Raw genomic sequence first — 18646 nt, forward strand, 5'->3', positions numbered from 1 at the left:
CAAATATATTCCTAATAGTTTGATAGTTTTTAAACTCATTGATTCATCATTCTTTTCTTGTGGGATTCCTTTTGAGTGTTTTGAAGAGGAATTGGAAGCAATTTGTGCGGGGATAAATGTTTGTATCAGTTTGTATAGCTTCACAACCATGGAGTGGAATAAGGTCTTTCATCTCTATATTGTTCAATACAAGCAAGCAGGTGACTCAACTGCTTATGATGGATATTTACTGAATCTCGGACTAGGCAACGAATACCGTACATGACACAATTTCTACTTTTTGTAGAATTCTCCGTCAAAGTATAAGCAGTAGGGCCCTAGTCGCGGTACATGAAGTGTCCAATATTTTTATATTCCAAACATGAACCAATTCTCGTTCGTAATATCTTCCGCGAAAACGTAAATATCCACAACATCCATAATCTTTATAACCGTATAAGGCATGTCCATTTGGTACAAATATGCTAATTGAGTCTTTGACCAACATTTGAAGCGTAACAAATGCAAAAGTCTGTCAAGCAGAAAGCAAAAGTCCGTCAAGCAGCTCCAAATAAAAATAAAAATGCATTGCTTATGTGTGATTCTATAAGAGATATTATTCTAAACAAATAGATGCAAGGAAGTTAAGAGACGAGGTAAAGAATATTGCCTTTTAATACACTAATATGAAAACTTGGGTACGGTAAACTTATTATTTCCAAACAAATGTATACATGCAGGCAAAGACCAAACACAAACCAATGAATTACGTTGTGATAATTATTTAGGAAACTTGCATGTCAATGTCTGATCAAAACAACTATGAATAGGAAATTACGACGAAAAAGCGGAAAACGACAGTGCATGTGACCAGGTGGGAATTTTCCTTTCAATTTATAATACCAGGAATGAAAGGAATCTACATCAGTAAAATATATCACAACAACCCATCTAAAATATGGCAATATAAAATATGTATTTTCCTATAAAACTTCCATCGATGATATGAAATATTCAATTCACAGTAAAAATGACCCGATGAATGCGAAGTTGTAAATTTTGCTGAAGAGTCGAATTCAGATTTCGATTTTATAGATCAGGTCATATTATTAAAAAATAAGCTTATTCTGGTGTTTCAAAAATCAAGGACATAACGGTTTTAGTATAATTTTTGCATTGTTGGAAAGCTAATTGCAACCAATTGAACTCTACTTCGTTGTACTGTATTTCACATTATGTTTATAAATTTACTGGTCATTCAAAACTCAATTGAATTCCCTTTTACACAGTTTTGCTGATCCAGTTCAGGAGGCCGAAATAATGAACACCACTACAGAGAAGAAAATGACTGGCTCATTGATGGCTCTTTTGTTTGAAAGAAAAACCATAGATGAGTCATCCGTAACCGGGAAAGGAAAAGAAGGACGGCCTGCCTTGAATCAAGAGAACGTCTAGTTGATCATTTGTAAGTTGAAACAATTTGTAGCATATATTGACTGGCAATGCAAATATTTGCTACCGAAAGCTGCAAAATTAACTGACTTGCTTTCGGTTTTTTCTTAGCCCATGTGATTAAAAGGTTTCCAGGAGCTACATGCATCAGTGAAGGCTGCCATGGCCCAAAAGTGCAAGGATGAGATAATTGCGGAGAAGAGAAGAAGGAAAGTTGCAGAGGAGAATTAATTGCTAAGTTTGATACCTTCTTGTATATTATATGTATATGAATATTTATTTAGTTATAGCTTGTATTTATCTTGTATATTATTTATTAGTTCTATACTGGAAATTTTTAGAACTAACCACAAAAATATATTATTTAAACCTTCCATCTGCAAAGTTATATATAAAATTTTCATTGTTGAACCAGCTTCACATAATTTCACGAGTGGATTAGGAATATATGAAATCTCACATGTGAAATTTCACAGGTCCCTTCACATAACTTCACATGTGAAATTCCACAGGTTTCAATTCCACAAGGGAAATTTCACAGGTCCCATCACATAACTTCACATGTGAAATTCCACAGGTTCTAAATCAACAAGTGAAATTTCACAGGTCCCATCACATAACTTCACATGTGAAATTCCACAGGTTCTAAATCCACATGTGAGATTTCACATATGTGAAATCATGTGGATTTTTCGTATGGGATTTGCTGCTAAATACGAGCATAGAGGCAACCGTCAGACAAATATTTTAAGGGCCATTTCATAAACTCAATTTCGATGAAAAGAAAATATTAAAAGTCGTTTGAAAAAGCAGATTTTTCATTTTTATGATAGAACATACATCTACGTTTCCACATATAATGTTTAAATTGACAGAAATAAATTTTCCTAAGAAATATGCATCCCAATGGGATACTAGGAGTCAATAATTTTGAAACAGTGTTAGATTTCACACATTGATTTAATTCAGCCGTATTTCGATTACTGCTTCCCTTTGTGGGACACTTGTGATAACGTCTTAAAGGATAAATTGCAGGTACTCTAGAACCGTGCGGTTAAAGGGATTACTGTGCAAATTACGATGTCAGTCCCAGCATGATATTGCAAAAATTAAATTTAGACACTCTTAATGTCAGACGTGCTAAATTGAAGAGTGTTTTGTTGTATAAGGTCCTCAATGGACTTTCAGCTCCGGGCCTGACTAAGAATTTTATAAAACTCCGAGATTTGGAAGGCTGCTATCATCTGCGAAATTATGACACTGATTGAAAGTTACCAAAACCAGTAACCAGTTTTTTAAAATGCAGTTTCAATTACAGTGCGTCAAGTATGTGGAATATTCTTCCGATAGCGGCAAAAAAAGCTACCTTAGTTAGGCACCGCAAGCGTTCAATCTCAAGTCTTACATTTAATCTGTAATATAGAATAATTAATTAGTCTTTCATACTTTTATCTCTTTTTTTGTAAATATTGTACTATTTTCAATTTTTTTGTATTATTACACGCCACTCCTGGAAATCAGCTCTTTTTAGAATTGAGTGGGGATAGCATGCTTTAAATAAAGTAATGATGATGATGATTATAATGTTTGCTTATATGAAGTAAATGTATATAGATCACGTGTTAACAAATAGATTAAGGAAGGAACACAATAATGGCGACGAGAATGGTAAAATAAATACGAAGTTACAAATACGCAAACATGGCCACTGCACTTCCAGTTTTTCCAGAATTTAATCTACGAGACCCAAGCAACTTAGCTGCAAGATGGGAAAAATACTTAAAGAGATTTAACAACCTAATGACCGCTATGAACATCACAGATGCGGGTCGGAAACGTGCTTTGCTTTTACATTATGTTGGCGAGGAAGTCAATGACATCTTTGACACATTAGCAGATAAAGGAGACGACAACGAGTTCAAGGAGGCCTGCGATGCGTTAACAAAATATTTTACACCGACGAAGAATGTATCATTTGAAATATTTAAGTTTCGAAATTTGAAGCATGAATCACACGAAACCGTAGACGATTTTCATACACGACTACAGATTGCAGCAAAATATTGTGAATTTGGTGATAACAAGGATAAAGAGATCAAAGCGCAGATAGAGTTGGGAACAATAAATAAGAAACTACGTCGATATTCATTCCGCACACCTGCTCTTTCATTAACAGAAATATTAAATTATGCGAGAACACTTCATGAGACAGAGAAACAAGCTAAAGGAATCGAAGGAGTTCCTCGTAACTCTCCCAAATCGTGCTGCGATAACAGTGCAGACGATGTTCACAAAGTCCAGTCGGAAAGACCAAATCGTCAAGAGATGAGTTCAAATAAAAGATTTCAACAACCTCGTAAAGGTTCCTATACGCAGGTAAAACCACCTGTAACGCTCCAATCATCGAAACGATGTTTCCGTTGTGGATATTCGTGGCCCCATAATGGAGGAAAATGCCCAGCTGAGGGACAGAGATGCAGCAACTGCTTTAAGTACAATCATTTTGCAAGAGTATGCAATTCAAGAGACAAGAAACAAAATCAAAATTCTGCTAATGCTGTGCAAAACGATGCTCAAGATTTACAAAGCACCAAGGATGAGGACAGTACTGACAGTGAAGAATACAGTTTCAGCGTATATAAAGTCAAGGGACCTTGCGAGACCAGCACAAATAAACAAAACAAGCAGTTGTTTCATACCAAATTAAAATTGGGCAAGCCAACCATTAGATTTCAAATAGATAGTGGATCATCAGCCAACATCATTGATGAACACACCTTCTCCACCATCCAAAAAGAAAACCCGTCAATTAAACTGAAAAAGTCAAAAAAACGACTTTATGCTTTCGGCAGTACAGCACCACTTCCATTACTTGGACAGTTCTATTGTGTTTTGGAATCTAAGAAACGACTCGCTAGTGCAAAAATAATAGTTGTCAAGAATGCTACTGGTTGCCTTTTGAGTGGACAAACTTCTATTGATTTAAACTTCCTCAAAATCAATGTCAATAAGATAAACAAACCTACCTTCAGTAAATTGGCAACACACGCAAAGATTCCCGCTCGTTTAAAACCTACCATTACTCCATGGCATTGGAAAATTAACAGATTTCCACGCTCACCTTCACATTGACGAAGATGTCAAACCTGTTGTACAACCCACAAGACGAATTCCATTTGCTTTACGAAAGAAAGTTGAACACGAATTACACCAACTCCAAGCACACGACATCATTGAACCTGCAAGAGGACCATCACTTTGGGTGAGTCCAATAGTAGCATTTCCTAAACCTAACAACCCTGATAAAATTCGATTATGTGTAGACATGCGCCAGGCAAACACAGCAATTTTACGAGAAAGACACCCTCAACCAACTGCTGAAGACCTTCTTAATGATTTGAATGGAGCTCGATACTTCAGTAAACTAGATTTAACATCAGCCTATCACCAGTTAGAACTTGATGAACAATCCAGATACATTACAACTTTTACAACACATAAAGGGCTATTTCAATATAAACGTTTAAACTTTGGAACAAACAGTGCCAGCGAGATATTCCAAAACACTATTCAAAATGTGTTTAATGGCATTTCTGGTTGTCGAAACATTAGTGACGATCTCATCATTTTCGGTAGTAGTCAAACAGAGCATGACCAAGCCCTACGAAAAGTTTTACAAATTGCCAAAGAGAGGCATTTGAGATTTGGCTTTAACAAGTGTGAATTTGCAACAATTAGAATTCTTTGGCTATGTCTTTTCTGATAATGGTAACTCTCCCAGTGCAAGTAAAGCACGTGCAATAAAAGATGCACCAACGCCAAAAAATGCCTCTGAAGTACGATCATTCTTAGGGATGCTTCAAGTCAAGTATCGCCCGGGTCCCACCAACCCGTCTGACTACTTATCCAGACACCCTATACCTACGTGTGACGACAGGAACGAGCCTACAAAACGTAACCTGGCTGATGAACATGTTCGTTTTGTTGCGCGGAATGCCGTTCCTGTTGCCCTTAATATAGAACAGATTCGGGAAGCTGTCAAGCAAGATTCAACGATGCAGACACTCATTACTGTCTTGCAAAATAATACGTGGAAGTCATTGAAAACCGACAATAATGATAACACTGATATTGACGTTGCTGAACTTAAAGCCTTTGAAAAGGTACAACAAGAGTTGTCATTAACACCGGAAGCGGACTTAATTCTGCGGAGAAATAGACTAATCATTCCCAAACAATTACGTGAACATAAAATAAAACTAGCCCATGAAGGCCACCAAGGTCTTGTCAAGACAAAGAAACTACTCCGCGAAAAGGTATGGTTTCCAGGTATTGATGCTTTAGCGGAAAAAGCTGTGAAAGAATGCCTTGCATGTCAATCCGTTGGACAACCCGCGAAACCTGCTCCTTTACATACGATGGAAATCCCTCCGCAGACATGGGACACTGTATATGCTGATTTCCTTGGACCGTTGCCGAGCAAGGACCTGCTGCTCGTAGTGATTGATGGCCGCACCCGATTTCCCGAAGTCGAAGTTGTTCATAGCACTAATGGAAAATCGACAATAAAATGCTTTGATCGCATCTTTGCCACACATGGATTGCCGAGAACAATTGTATCAAACAATGGGCCACCATTTCAAAGTGACGAAATTCGTCAATATATGAGAACAAACGGTATAAAACATCGCAAAATCACGCCCTTATGGCCTCAGGCCAACGCTGAGGCTGAGACATTCATGAAACCACTAAAGAAATGTCTTCAAACTGCAGTGATTGAAAACAAAGACTGGAAACAAGAATTACAGAAATTCCTAATGAATTATCGGGCAACACCGCATTGTACGACTAAAATACCGCCTGCTACAGCGCTCTTTGGACGGACTATTCGCACGAAGATACCCCACCAAGAAGTGAACACTGATATGAAAGAGATAAACAAACGGATAAATGAAGCTGATGCTGAAACCAAAATTAAATCCAAAGCATACGCTGACAAACGTCGTGGGGCACAACATTCTAATTTCAAGATAGGAGATCAAGTTTTGGTTCGACAAGAAAAACGAAATAAACTAACATCAAGGTTCAATCACAAACCATATAAAATTACGGACATTAAAGGAACAATGATTACGGCACGTCGACATGACCACCAAATCACGAGAAATTGCTCCCACTTTAAGATATTTACTGGAAAGTCGTGGGAAGAGAGTTCAGATAGTGATAACGAAAGTGACGCAGTCATGCCAAGGGAAGTCGGTCAACAACCTGGTCAAGACGTTGAGGCACAAGGAAGAGAAGAAGAACCAGCAGAACATCAAGAAAGACAACGTAGATATCCACTAAGGATAAGACATAACCCTCTGTTCTATCGGGACGAGCAGAATGTATATTAAATAATAAGACAAGTAAACTTTTATTGATAATTTGTAAACGAGCACGTTATTTAGATACTTGCTGATAATTATCGTTGAGTTATTGTTAGACGCGTTGATGAAACTATAGTTTGAACTGAACGCGGATAGGGATATAATGTTTGCTTATATGAAGTAAATGTATATAGATCACGTGTTAACAAATAGATTAAGGAAGGAACACAATAATGATGATGATGATGATGATGATGATGATGATGATGATGATGATGATGATGATGATGATGATGATGATGATGATGATGATGATGATGATGATGACGACATGTCACACACGCATCATTTCATATTTTTATTTCATGCTACTTGCTACCAACTTATGAAAATGAGTAACTTCGCAGAATTTTTGTTTAAATTTTTTAGGTGAGAATATTTTTTTTCCCTGAGTCACACGCGTCATCACCAAGAATTCCTGAAAAAGCATTCTCAATGCTTACATGTAACCAAGTTTTGTCATGATAGCTTACTTGTAGGTGTACATCATATGTAAGCATAAAATCATCACTGCCATGTGAACTTTAGAGAGAATTTATTAGATTTTGTTCGCTGAATGTCTCTGAAGCGATCCTCGACTTGCACGGCAAAAGCTAAATTCGCTTTTGAGCAAGAGCTCATATCGATGTGGAATAATTGTGGATATACAAAACTGCGAAGTTACGTACTATATACTACACAGTTTACTCTCCATGTGGTTTTTTTCACTAACGGCTCAGTTTTGAAAATAAATTTGGTCATACGTTTATAGGTGATAAACTAGTTATTGCATTTTCGGTGCTGTCGAATTTGCTGGATACGAGGGGGGGAAAGACTAGTTATGAGCTAGTGACAATAATTGAGTTGTGATTTTGTAGATATATGTAAAATCACTTCGCATGCAAGGAAATTGATTATTATTAAAATTGCGCACCTTACACATATATTCCTGGTCAGTAGAGTAAATATTGCTATTTTTGCTGTGGTTGCATTTGGTTTGTGTCAATCTAGCTACCGGTACCGATATTTTTGTCGATATTTTTGTGGTCAAGTTTACAAAACAGATGTGTAAGAAAAATTTCCACAAACTTTTGTGTTGCTGTGGATGCATTTTCCTCGTGTAAATTTACCGATATTTTTAGTAATATTTAGTAATATTTACACATTCAATGTGCTCTCATATTAATGCAGTCATACTCATTCGTTTAGTTCAGAGAATACAAGCGCTTGGTACATTAGAACTTAAGTGGAGTGGAACTTGACTTCTTGGCATCAATTTGAAGTCAAGATCTATTTATGCCCATTTTGGGCTCTAAATGACAAATGACCGACTGATTACGTAACCAAGTAAAAACAAATTACACTGTATGTACTTACTCTACCGAGGTTGATGAACAACGTTTAATCGTGCAAAGGAGAACAGGCTTACGATCCAGCTTTTCGAAACACAGCCTTTAATTCCAGCGTCGTTTAATAATTTCCCTCCAATTCTTAGACGGTTGCCGGTAGCTGCATCTAAATACGTATGAGGAAAACGTGTAAAAGGATTTACGGATACGTGTGTCCTCGTCAAACAGAACGCTACGTGTAGCTGTTAAAAAAGACATGCCATTACAGAAACAAATACCTTTATTTGTAATATCATTTCAATTGAACCTGGATTGAAGGGTCACGGACGGGGATTTGGCACGTGACGCTTAATACAGGTCTTGTAGAAATTAACACGCGGCCTAAATATACCGTTTAATAAATAGGCTATAACTTAATTTGAAAAAATCAGAAATACATTGGATTCCACATATCAAGTAACCGATTAAAAAGTATATACATAAATCCAAAAAATGAGAAGGTCTGACACACTCTGGTAAAGTAATGAGCTATAGAAGGCAAGAGTCTTAACAAAGATTTGGGCAATAGAAATTCCGTCTGAGTATCATTTTTATAGCAATACATTTCTGTGTCAGTGGCTGAAAGGAAAGTTGACACAGGATAAAAGTCTTCAGTAAGATAGTCCCCCTAATATTGAGATATAAAATATTGGGTATGGAATGGTCCAAAAATACATGAAAACTCCAGAGCTGTATAGCCGTAGACAGGCCTGATAGGTTTTTGATGACAATTATATATTTGCACAATAGAGTTACAAAAATTTAGCCTCCTTTCAGCACATCTAATTCTTTGAAACATTTTTTTTGATTTTTCGATCTGCAAAGAAGTTGTGAAATTATTTAAAGATCTTTGATTCAATATGTAAATACTTCAACATATAAAATCTCAAGGGCATGGATTCTTCTAAATTTTTAACATTGACTTCAAAACAACATGAAGAAGCAAACATGGAACCAATATCCAACATATGACACAAGTGGCTGGCAATGATGTTCCCAATTGAGCATAGAGTATGGTCCAGTAACAAACATGTTAGGAAAAAGTGTTATATCATGGTTTGATCAAACATACTTTGGTAATTAGGTATTGAATATTGAATATGTGTAAAATGATATACAGTCTCAGAGTGTTTGATTGCGGACCAGTATGGTGAAAATTCAAAAATCTGATTCATTTGAAGATTTGAAACATTGTGAATGGCCATGTAGATATACTATTACTATACTATTAAACATATGGACAATTTAGATAAAAACTACATGTTTATGGATGTAAACAACAAGATGATGGCATTCCAGGATAGCAAGTTAGAAATCATGCCGAATGACCGGAATACAAATTAAGGGGATGACCTCCCCCAAAAAAGTGGTATTTGTTCTCTATGCATAAAATTCCTATGGGGTACCTTCTTTGAATGTTTACATCTTGAAATAATATATGTGGCAAGAGTTATGCATAGGAATCTTTCATCCAAGGAGTCAATTCTTGCTATATAATGTGTGACATTGCATACCCAGTAAAGTATAAATTAATAAATTTTAATATAAGTGCTCATTAAGTTCAAATATAAAACAAGTTTTAGCCAGAATTCCTTGATACAAATCTCTGATGCTGTACCAACAGGCAATCATTGGTATGTGTAAGTGGCTAATATATTCATTATGTGTTCCAAACAGACATGGCTGCATATGTTCTTAAAAAAAGTGCAATGCTCTAACTGCAAAAGATAACTAACTAAGCATAAATATGCATGTTGGCACAAATCAATTTTAAAAAAGTTTTGAGATTTTAGACAGATTCATAAGAATTTACTTTTTTGCTACAGTCATAGGCTACAGTCTTACAGAGTATTTTTACAAAATACATACAAAAAACAGTAACGCCAAAAAACATTTTGCAGCTTTGACGAATCTAGGTTTTGAGTTTTGACTATATTTTAGTCATTCTCAGGAAGAATTTGTCCACTGCATGCTCTCATTTGTTTCTTAAATTTATTTGTATCTTGGACGCAGTATAAAGCTGATCGCATAATTATCGAAAAATTGTTGTAGCCTTGTGTAGGTATACTCCAAATACTTTATGTCGTGGTTACGGATCTTATTGAGAATCGTTTGAATGCTACAATTACATCAATTTTGTCATCAATTTTGTCTGTGCTATGTTATGTGAAGTTGTAAACCGTAAACGGAGTATACAGTTTATATCCTGAGTCCTAAAAATAATCCTGGGGCCGGTTGTATCAAGCCCGTTTAGCTTAAACGGTGGATAAGTCAAAATTAAATAACACTCTTACATCTCTCTTGAATGAGTGAACTTGAATATTATTCACTGAATATGTAGTTGTAAACAGTATTTTTGTATTAAGGTTAAAAACATTTAGTTTGCTTGTTGAATAAAACCGTAGACTTGCTTTCTATTTTGAGCTTATCCACCGTTTAGGCTAAACGGGCTTGATACAACCGGCCCCTGTAAATTAATAACTTACCATCCGAGTCAGAAGAAGCTCAAGTCATGTAAATAACGCGAACATTAATTCTTAAACCAAAAAATAGCAAACAAGTTATGAAAGACTGGCAGAAATAGAGAATAACCTTAGGCTGGTTCGAAAGAATTTACTTCTCAGACTCAGTTCTCAGCACGTGTGACAAATCTTCTATTAATTGTGAACGGTGGTCACACTTCGGCATTCCGCATGCGCGCCCGCGATATTTTCCAGCGGTAAATGATGGTATACTTCATATAGATGCCCTCTGAAAATCTAGTTGTTTATTTTTAACGTTCAATAAAGCCGAATAAAGCTAGCGCAGTTTACTCATATTCAGCGGTGACTGTGGTCATAGACAATCCAGGACTGTCTTCTGGATTGTCTATGCTGTGGTGTAATAATGGAGTTTAGTAGTAATAGAATTTTCCCTCGCAATCGCGTAAATAAACGAAACAGCTGGACCTACTACATGTATGTTTGTGCCGTGTCTCGTTTTATTTCAGAGGTTTTATTTAACAATGAGTTTGGTTTTTGGTCGAGGGTAGTAAGTCGAGGGTCGAGAGTTAGGTCGAGGGTAAAGTCGAGGGTGAAGTCGAGGGTCGTTTTATGTCGCATTTTACAATCGGCAATGTCGAGGGTATATTTTCCGCCTTGTTGTCCGAAACTATTATAAGTGAATTGACAGTTGCATGTGAATAACGCATGCAGGCAGCTCACCCCTTCTGCAAACAGTTGCATGTTACAATGTTGTTTTGAATTCACTGAAAAGAGTAAAATAGCCATAGGAAGAATATGGTATATTTGTTACTTTCGCATTGCTATTTACGCGTTACGACTTGTGATGCTTGTTTTTCAAACTGAAATGCAGGCATAGTACAACCTTGCTTAATGACAATGCCATTCGAAGGGCGACTTCTTCGTCCTCGTGCTGAAATTCTCTTAGCCAGTTTGGCTGCCGGCTACTATTTGAATTTTCTGTCTTAATCTCGTTTTTACTACAACGCCCGGACACAATTTCGCTATACAATTTCTTCGGCATATTTATCTTTAGTCCAACAAAGATTCTAGTAGAAATATTCGCTGGCGGATAGAAAGCTGTATTTACTAAGCCAAGAGTTCAGTAAAGTGAAAACCAACACCACATGGCACATCGTCTCACCACTATGTCGGCAATTCGAGGTGACAACTCGGATATTATTAAGACACAGGAATTTTAACAAGTTTAACCCGTTTTGGAAGTCTGACTTGTAAAATATAATGCCCAAAGATTCATAATGCAATTTATGAATCTTTGGGCATTATATTTTACTGCTATCTGTATGTATACTTATACATATAATTTGTATAGCTTGCGCTGTATCGCATATTGCGTGGGAGAAAATATTAACAATAATAATATTAATAATATAATATTAATATTATTAACGATGTAATATTAATATAGGCAAATTGTGAATTTCTACAATTGACCCTTGACTTCACCCTCGACATTGCCGATTGTAAAATGCGATAAAAATCGACCCTCGACTTTACCCTCGACTTTACCCTCGACCTCACTCTCGACCCTCGACTTACTACCCTCGGCCCTCGACCAAAACCCAAACTCAATTATCATGTCATTAACACCTAAAATAGATGAAATCCGCACATTTGTCACTAACTCTGGAGGGGAAGTTGCCGACTTCATTGAGACATGGCTCAAAGTTCTATACCAAATTCTATCGTGGATATTCCGGGATATAGAACAATTCGAAAAGATAGACTCTAGAAAGAATACATGGAGGAGTATGTGTATATGTTAAAAATGAAATGAAAGTCTCTGTTTTGCATGATTTGGAGAATCCTGAATTCAAAGTGCTTTGGGTACACTTAATACCTAGTATTAACCACGTGATCTATCTTCAATTGTCGTAGGAGCGCTGTATCATCCCTCAGGTTCAGACGATAAATCTATGCTAAAGTATCTTGCTGATAGTCTGATTAGTGTAGAACCATTGTATACTGAGAACTGTGGAAAATCCCAAATATGTCGAGACAGTTTAAGTTAAAACCACTAGTAAAGTTTAATACAAGAGGACGAAGAACCCTAGATTTGATATTAACGAGCATATCTCATTTTTTTGACAGCGTTAACAAACATCCACCGTTTGGCTTATCTGATCACCTCACAGTTTCAGTCGCTCCAAAAATCAGAGAATCCTACGGCAATAAACCGAAAATGATTAAAATACGTGACACCAGGCGTAGTAACAAGAGAGCCTTGGGGAATATTCTATCACAAGTGAATTCGTCGTGTCTCGAACGAATTGATGGATGTGAAGATAAACTGATGTGTTTTTTTAACACAATGGTATCAGGTATCCAACACCCTAAATCTAATAATGCCAGTTAAAGAGAAAATATCCATAACAACGAAGCTCCCTGGATGTCTGATAAACTTAAACAAGCAATCAAGAACCGTGAACAAGCCCTGAAAGACGGAAATATAAGGTGCTTCAATTACTATCGCAATTTAGTAAATTCCGTACGGAAAAAATGCAGTTCCTCGTATTATAACAACAAGATCGAGAATCTTATGTTAGGAATTGAGGTCTAAATCGAACATATAACCGTATTTATTCATGATTAATAACGCTATACAAAGATATACAAGACAAAAAGCTTAGCGAAGCATAAATCTATATAAACACATGCTATGCAATCACGTGACTAATCTAACCAATGACATGCTCTAAATATGAATATATCATGTGTGATTAATTATATGTTTAACATCTTAAACATGTTAAACCTAAAGGTTGGTCGAATGAGATTAAGAAAATCAGTGCTATGATCCCTGCAAGTAAACCTGATTTCTAGTCCACCCTATACAAGTAGACGAGTTAGAACACTTGACCAATACCCAAATGGCTAACAAAATTAATAACAGCTTTTTCGAGCCTCTCCAAGAATTTCAGCCTCTGAGGTGTGCGACTAAACTGTCGACGCAACCTTAAAAGTTATTACGGTCAGTGATCTTGAAGTGTACAGATGCCTAAAATCTCTTAATCCCTCCAAAGCAAGTGCTCCGATGACATTCCTCCTTGGCTGCTTAAAGAAAATGCGGTTCTTTTGGCGTTACCTGTCACAAAAATACTGAACTGCTCATTTAAGAAGAACCAACTTCCAATGATTTGGAAACTAGCCAACGTAGTCCCAATTCCAAAATCGACACCAGTTGAGCACATAAAACAACAACTCCGCCCCATCTCTCTTACGCCGATCCTCTCAAAACTGCAGGGGCGCCTTGGCCGGGGGGGCCAGAGGGGGCCATGGCCCCCCCCAGGATTAAAACCTGTCGGAAATTTACGAACATTGCATGTTGTCGGAGTATATCAATCATAACAGAGACTAAGTTATTTTTGCATTTGTGGCTGTGTTATGCTGAACAACTCAAAAGTATTTGAACTATCAGAAAATAGACGCGGTTACTTCTAATATTATACGGTACAACACTACCCCAATTTTTTATTATGCTGTTGTCGCGCAGGCTAAACTAGCTGTTTCTTCCGAACGTTTCCGGTTTCCGAAAAACATATTTTCTATTAATATAACATTACGCAAGGAATGTAATTTTCGAAATGTCGGAGATTGGCGCGATAAAATCATGAATGGCGATGTATCTTCGACCGCATTTATTGTTCAGTGAGTTTATACAGTTTATTGCATTATATGGTGACCGTCTAAAGAAACACCAGCATGTTCCGTATCAGAATGCTGGAGCTACAGCAAATCCTTTTCAAGTTAGTACTTTAAGTCAAACGCTTCCTGAAGTTTATACAAAGATAAGGTACCACGATAGTACAGCGGAAGAACTAAACTGATGAGAGGATTGAAGCAATTGCGAATATGTTTATATTTGTATTATGTTTACAAATGTTGCGTATAGAATACGCTGTATGCTCATCCACTAAGATTACAAAGCTGTAATAGAGTATCCTGAAATAACGTATCGCGTTATTTGTTAATGCACGTGGATTAGAAATCTCTGTAATACAGTTTTCCCACAAACAGTTAACTGTATCAAAAATTATTCAACTATTCAATTGAAAAGCGTATGTAAAACGTGAATATTTATCTGTCATATTCATTGTGCATGAAGCGTCAATTTAAATTAGTAGACGTAGCTCGTGATCTTTGTCATAGCAACTGCATGCGCGTCCTTGCCCAAAACCCCCTGTCAGTTTTATCAATATTCGTTACTTTTTTCTTATAAAGATGTCGGAAAAAAACGTGCTGGTCGGAATAATGTTGCCTTTGGCCACCCCTACATTAGCACACCCACGGCGCCCCTGCGGAAACGGTTTCCTGACCAACAGACAACAACGATTTAAACTTGGAGAAGACTTTGAGCTTTTCAGAATGGGGGAATGAATGTCCCTGTTGATGTTCCGCAGGGAACAAAACTTGGTCCCTGCATGGCTTTTTGTTCTAATTATCAATGACCAAAGTACCACCAGTGTTGATGATCAATTCAAATTTGTAGACGATTTTACAATATCAGGATCCGTGCAGAAATTCGCACCAAGTAAAATCAACAATGCAGTCACGGATATTCAAAATTGGTGTGAGGCAATCATATTTAGCTGTGCCGTGGTAAGAAATTGGGTCCAAGAAACCCGCTAACCGCAGTCTACCATATAAATGATATACAGAGTGCATGTAACTTGATTTGCAACTTTTACAAGGGAATAAACTGATTTCAGCTAGTTGAAGGTAAAATTTTGAAAGGTTTCTTCTTACTAAAACTTTCAAATTAACAACAGAATGACAGAAAACATTGTCAAATCGCCTAAAAAGAAACTGAATGTCTAAATGAACAATTGTAAACGACTGAGTTGGCATTGTTTTTTATAGACATTTCCCCTTTTTAGCTTTCAAGCGCGCAATGCGTGACGGTAGTTGATTATCAAGCAACTTTGAGTAGCGATATCACTCTGCTTAGCAGCGATTTTTTTGTAAGAAAACGTTGGCGGTTCTTTTTGCTTCTTTTCGGCGACAAAACAACGCTCCTGATCATGGCGAAATCACAACTCAAATTGACATTGAGAATGAACTACCGTCGGCATCGCGCGTTTGAAAGCTAAAAGGGGAAAGGTCTATTGGTGTCGTTCCTAACTAATTTCACCACAGCCGTGCCGTGCTGGACCAATAATCATTGATCTAGTGTAATGAAAACCGGGCTTTGAATTGCAAAATAATTTCTTAAATAAAAGTATATTGCTAAACTCGGGTTACTTCTAATAATTTCACTTCGAATAATTTTAATATAGTTTTCTCGTATATTTTAATTAAATTGAAAGTGAATATGATCAGCCTGGTACAAACCCAGGCGCTTTTTAGGAAAACAAAGGTTATAAAGATCTCTACATAGCTGAATGCAAACTATATGAACTACCTTCGTTTTTGATAAATGCGCATGGGTGCGAGACTGGAATATGATCGCATTCGTAGTCCTAAACAATATCGTTGTATTGGTGTCGAAAAACACAAGTTCTCTTCCTAGTCTGAGCACGGACCTACGTTTCGCCCATTCCTTGCGTCTACCCACAAATTTTAGGAAAGGTCCGCGCGCTTTGTTTTTTAACGCCCGTGACGATCCCATGAGCAGAATTTCAAAGGCCGAAACGCCCGCACGGGTAAAGCGAACGGTAATGGAGAATAACCTTTTCGAACCTATATTCAAAGTTATATAACGTAAATTCACTAAACGCAATTCGTAAAACTAGGCTCAGGTTTGCGCGGCCCTCCTCCAGCTATTGTGGCAAGTAACTAGCTATATAGTCCTCTTAGAAAAATAAGTGAAAACAAGTTTTGGGTTTTTACATTTCAGTTGCAATATATGATATTATTAAATTCTTGACATACCCCTAAAGCGAGGGAAACCCGTGGCTGTGGCTTCGCTGGTGTCCTTCCGCGAGACACAAACACAATTATATTAAAACAAAAACATGCGCCGGAGACAGAGCTGCATCTGGGACCGGTTGTAAAAATTTTGGGTATGGCTACAAAATTGCCCGTTGTCCGCTGTAATTTTGATTACACTTAGTATTTATAATTTGGGATTGTCTTTCATAATTTTAGGTCCCAAGCTGTAGTTTTATAATTTATTGTTTTTCAGAGTTTTTCTTCACAGTGAAAAATCACATTCCGAAAGATTATACAATCAACATGTTATTATATTCGGGCAAAAAATCATGCATAAAAAAGCGCGCGTGCCAAAAAAAACGTGCATCGATGTAGTCGTGGCCGAATGGTTAAGGCGACAGATTAGAGATCTGGAGCCGGTGTCAAGCGAAATTCATGACCATTACGAAATACATGACCACGCGAGACGAGTCACGAATTTAGCGGCTTACTCGAGCGAAAAACATGACGATTGCGAAATCTATGATTCAGCGGCCGAGTGCGACAAACGGTTTTGGCTAATTTTGATCAAAACTTCAGTAAGTTTCGGTAGTTAATCGAGAATAAGTGTAAAGCAAAGATTTACTAGGACAGATAAAACATCATTGAAGGCTATTTAAATAGCTAAAATACTATTGATTATCGACCCAAGCCATTCTTCACCATCATCTTTCTTGCAAATTATCAGATTCACTATTGAATGTGTACATAAAGGGTAAATATATATATAAACTAAATGAATATTAAGAGCTATAAAAGCAAAATGAATAATAAGAGCTATAAAAGCCAAATGAATAATAAGAGCTGTAAAACAAATAACAATAATAAAATTTATAAGATCATATCACATATTATTATGATGCGATGCCTCAATGCGAAGTTATTAAACGGCTAGACATACCTTCATATTTAAAGTTTCTCGAGAATTGAGACAGCGTGTGGATATTTTTTCCTTGCGACTTTGTCAAGAGTGGCAACATGAGTAGGCTCCTGGCATCCTGATTTTAGGAAGTGCAGCACTTCTTCCACTTAAAAACTTCGAAAAATCTTCCTTTGAGACAAGTCAGAGAATACGTGTTGAACAGTAAATAACTTGCGAAATTTATGAACAGAATGTAACTTATGCGCGCATTAGCGCATGCCCAGAACTGCGACACTCATATAATTCGCAAGTCATAAATTTCGGGTGACACCTGTCGCATCAAGCCCGTTTAGATTAAAACGGTGCATGGTTAAGTTTAAGAATAGGTGAGGGTAAATCCATTTTAGCACTTCACTGGATGTAGGTAAATTCTAGAGGTCTAAAGGGTCTTAATTTCGAGTGAAATTATACACAATTCAACTTCAAGCCATGCAGGAACAGTTGCAATACAAAAATGAGTCAACAAACGGACCACTGGCAGGAATCAAACCTACGCTTTTGCGATTCGGCTGCCGTGCTATTCCCATTCAGTCATTGTATATAGTGTCCCAGAAAAAGCTCAGTTGGAAGAGCATCAGACTCTTAATCTGCGGACCATCGGTCTGAGCCCCATATCGGGCTGGTTTCGATTACCTGTTTGATTAAACGGGAAATTCAGTAAAAAAATGCGTGTCTTAAAATATTTTTTGCTAAATCTCCTAAAGAGAAAGTTACTTTTGACCAGCTTGCATTTTCGTTGAATGAAAAATTATTTTTACGATAAACATTACTGGTTGGTTAATTTCCCAACGAAAGCACTAGCTGCCCGGTTAGCTCAGTTGGTAGAGCATCAGACTTTTATTCTGAGTGCCATGGGTTCGAGTCCCATATCGCGCTGATTTTGATTACCTGTTAAATGAAACGGGAAATTCAGTAAAGAATACTTATTTCAATAATTGAACGGTGAGCAGAAATAAACACTTTCACAAATATATAAGACTCTACAGCTTGGCGCTAAAAGAGAAATTATTTTTAGGAGATTAGAAGGAATGTGCAATTTTCAAAAAAATACGTAGCTAAAAATAT

General features: G+C 36.9%; 1 non-coding gene across 1 annotated transcript; it reads left to right on the top strand.

The window, feature by feature from the left end:
* The first annotated feature begins 18384 nt into the window (after positions 1-18384).
* Positions 18385-18457, top strand: Trnak-uuu. Its single transcript has one exon. It is a non-coding gene; the product is annotated as a tRNA-Lys (tRNA).
* Positions 18458-18646: the final 189 nt, after the last annotated feature.

The sequence above is a fragment of the Dendronephthya gigantea genome, unplaced genomic scaffold (genome assembly GCF_004324835.1).
Source record: "Dendronephthya gigantea isolate DGI-Jeju-01 unplaced genomic scaffold, DenGig_1.0 000187F, whole genome shotgun sequence".
In the NCBI taxonomy this organism is placed as follows: domain Eukaryota; kingdom Metazoa; phylum Cnidaria; class Anthozoa; order Malacalcyonacea; family Nephtheidae; genus Dendronephthya; species Dendronephthya gigantea.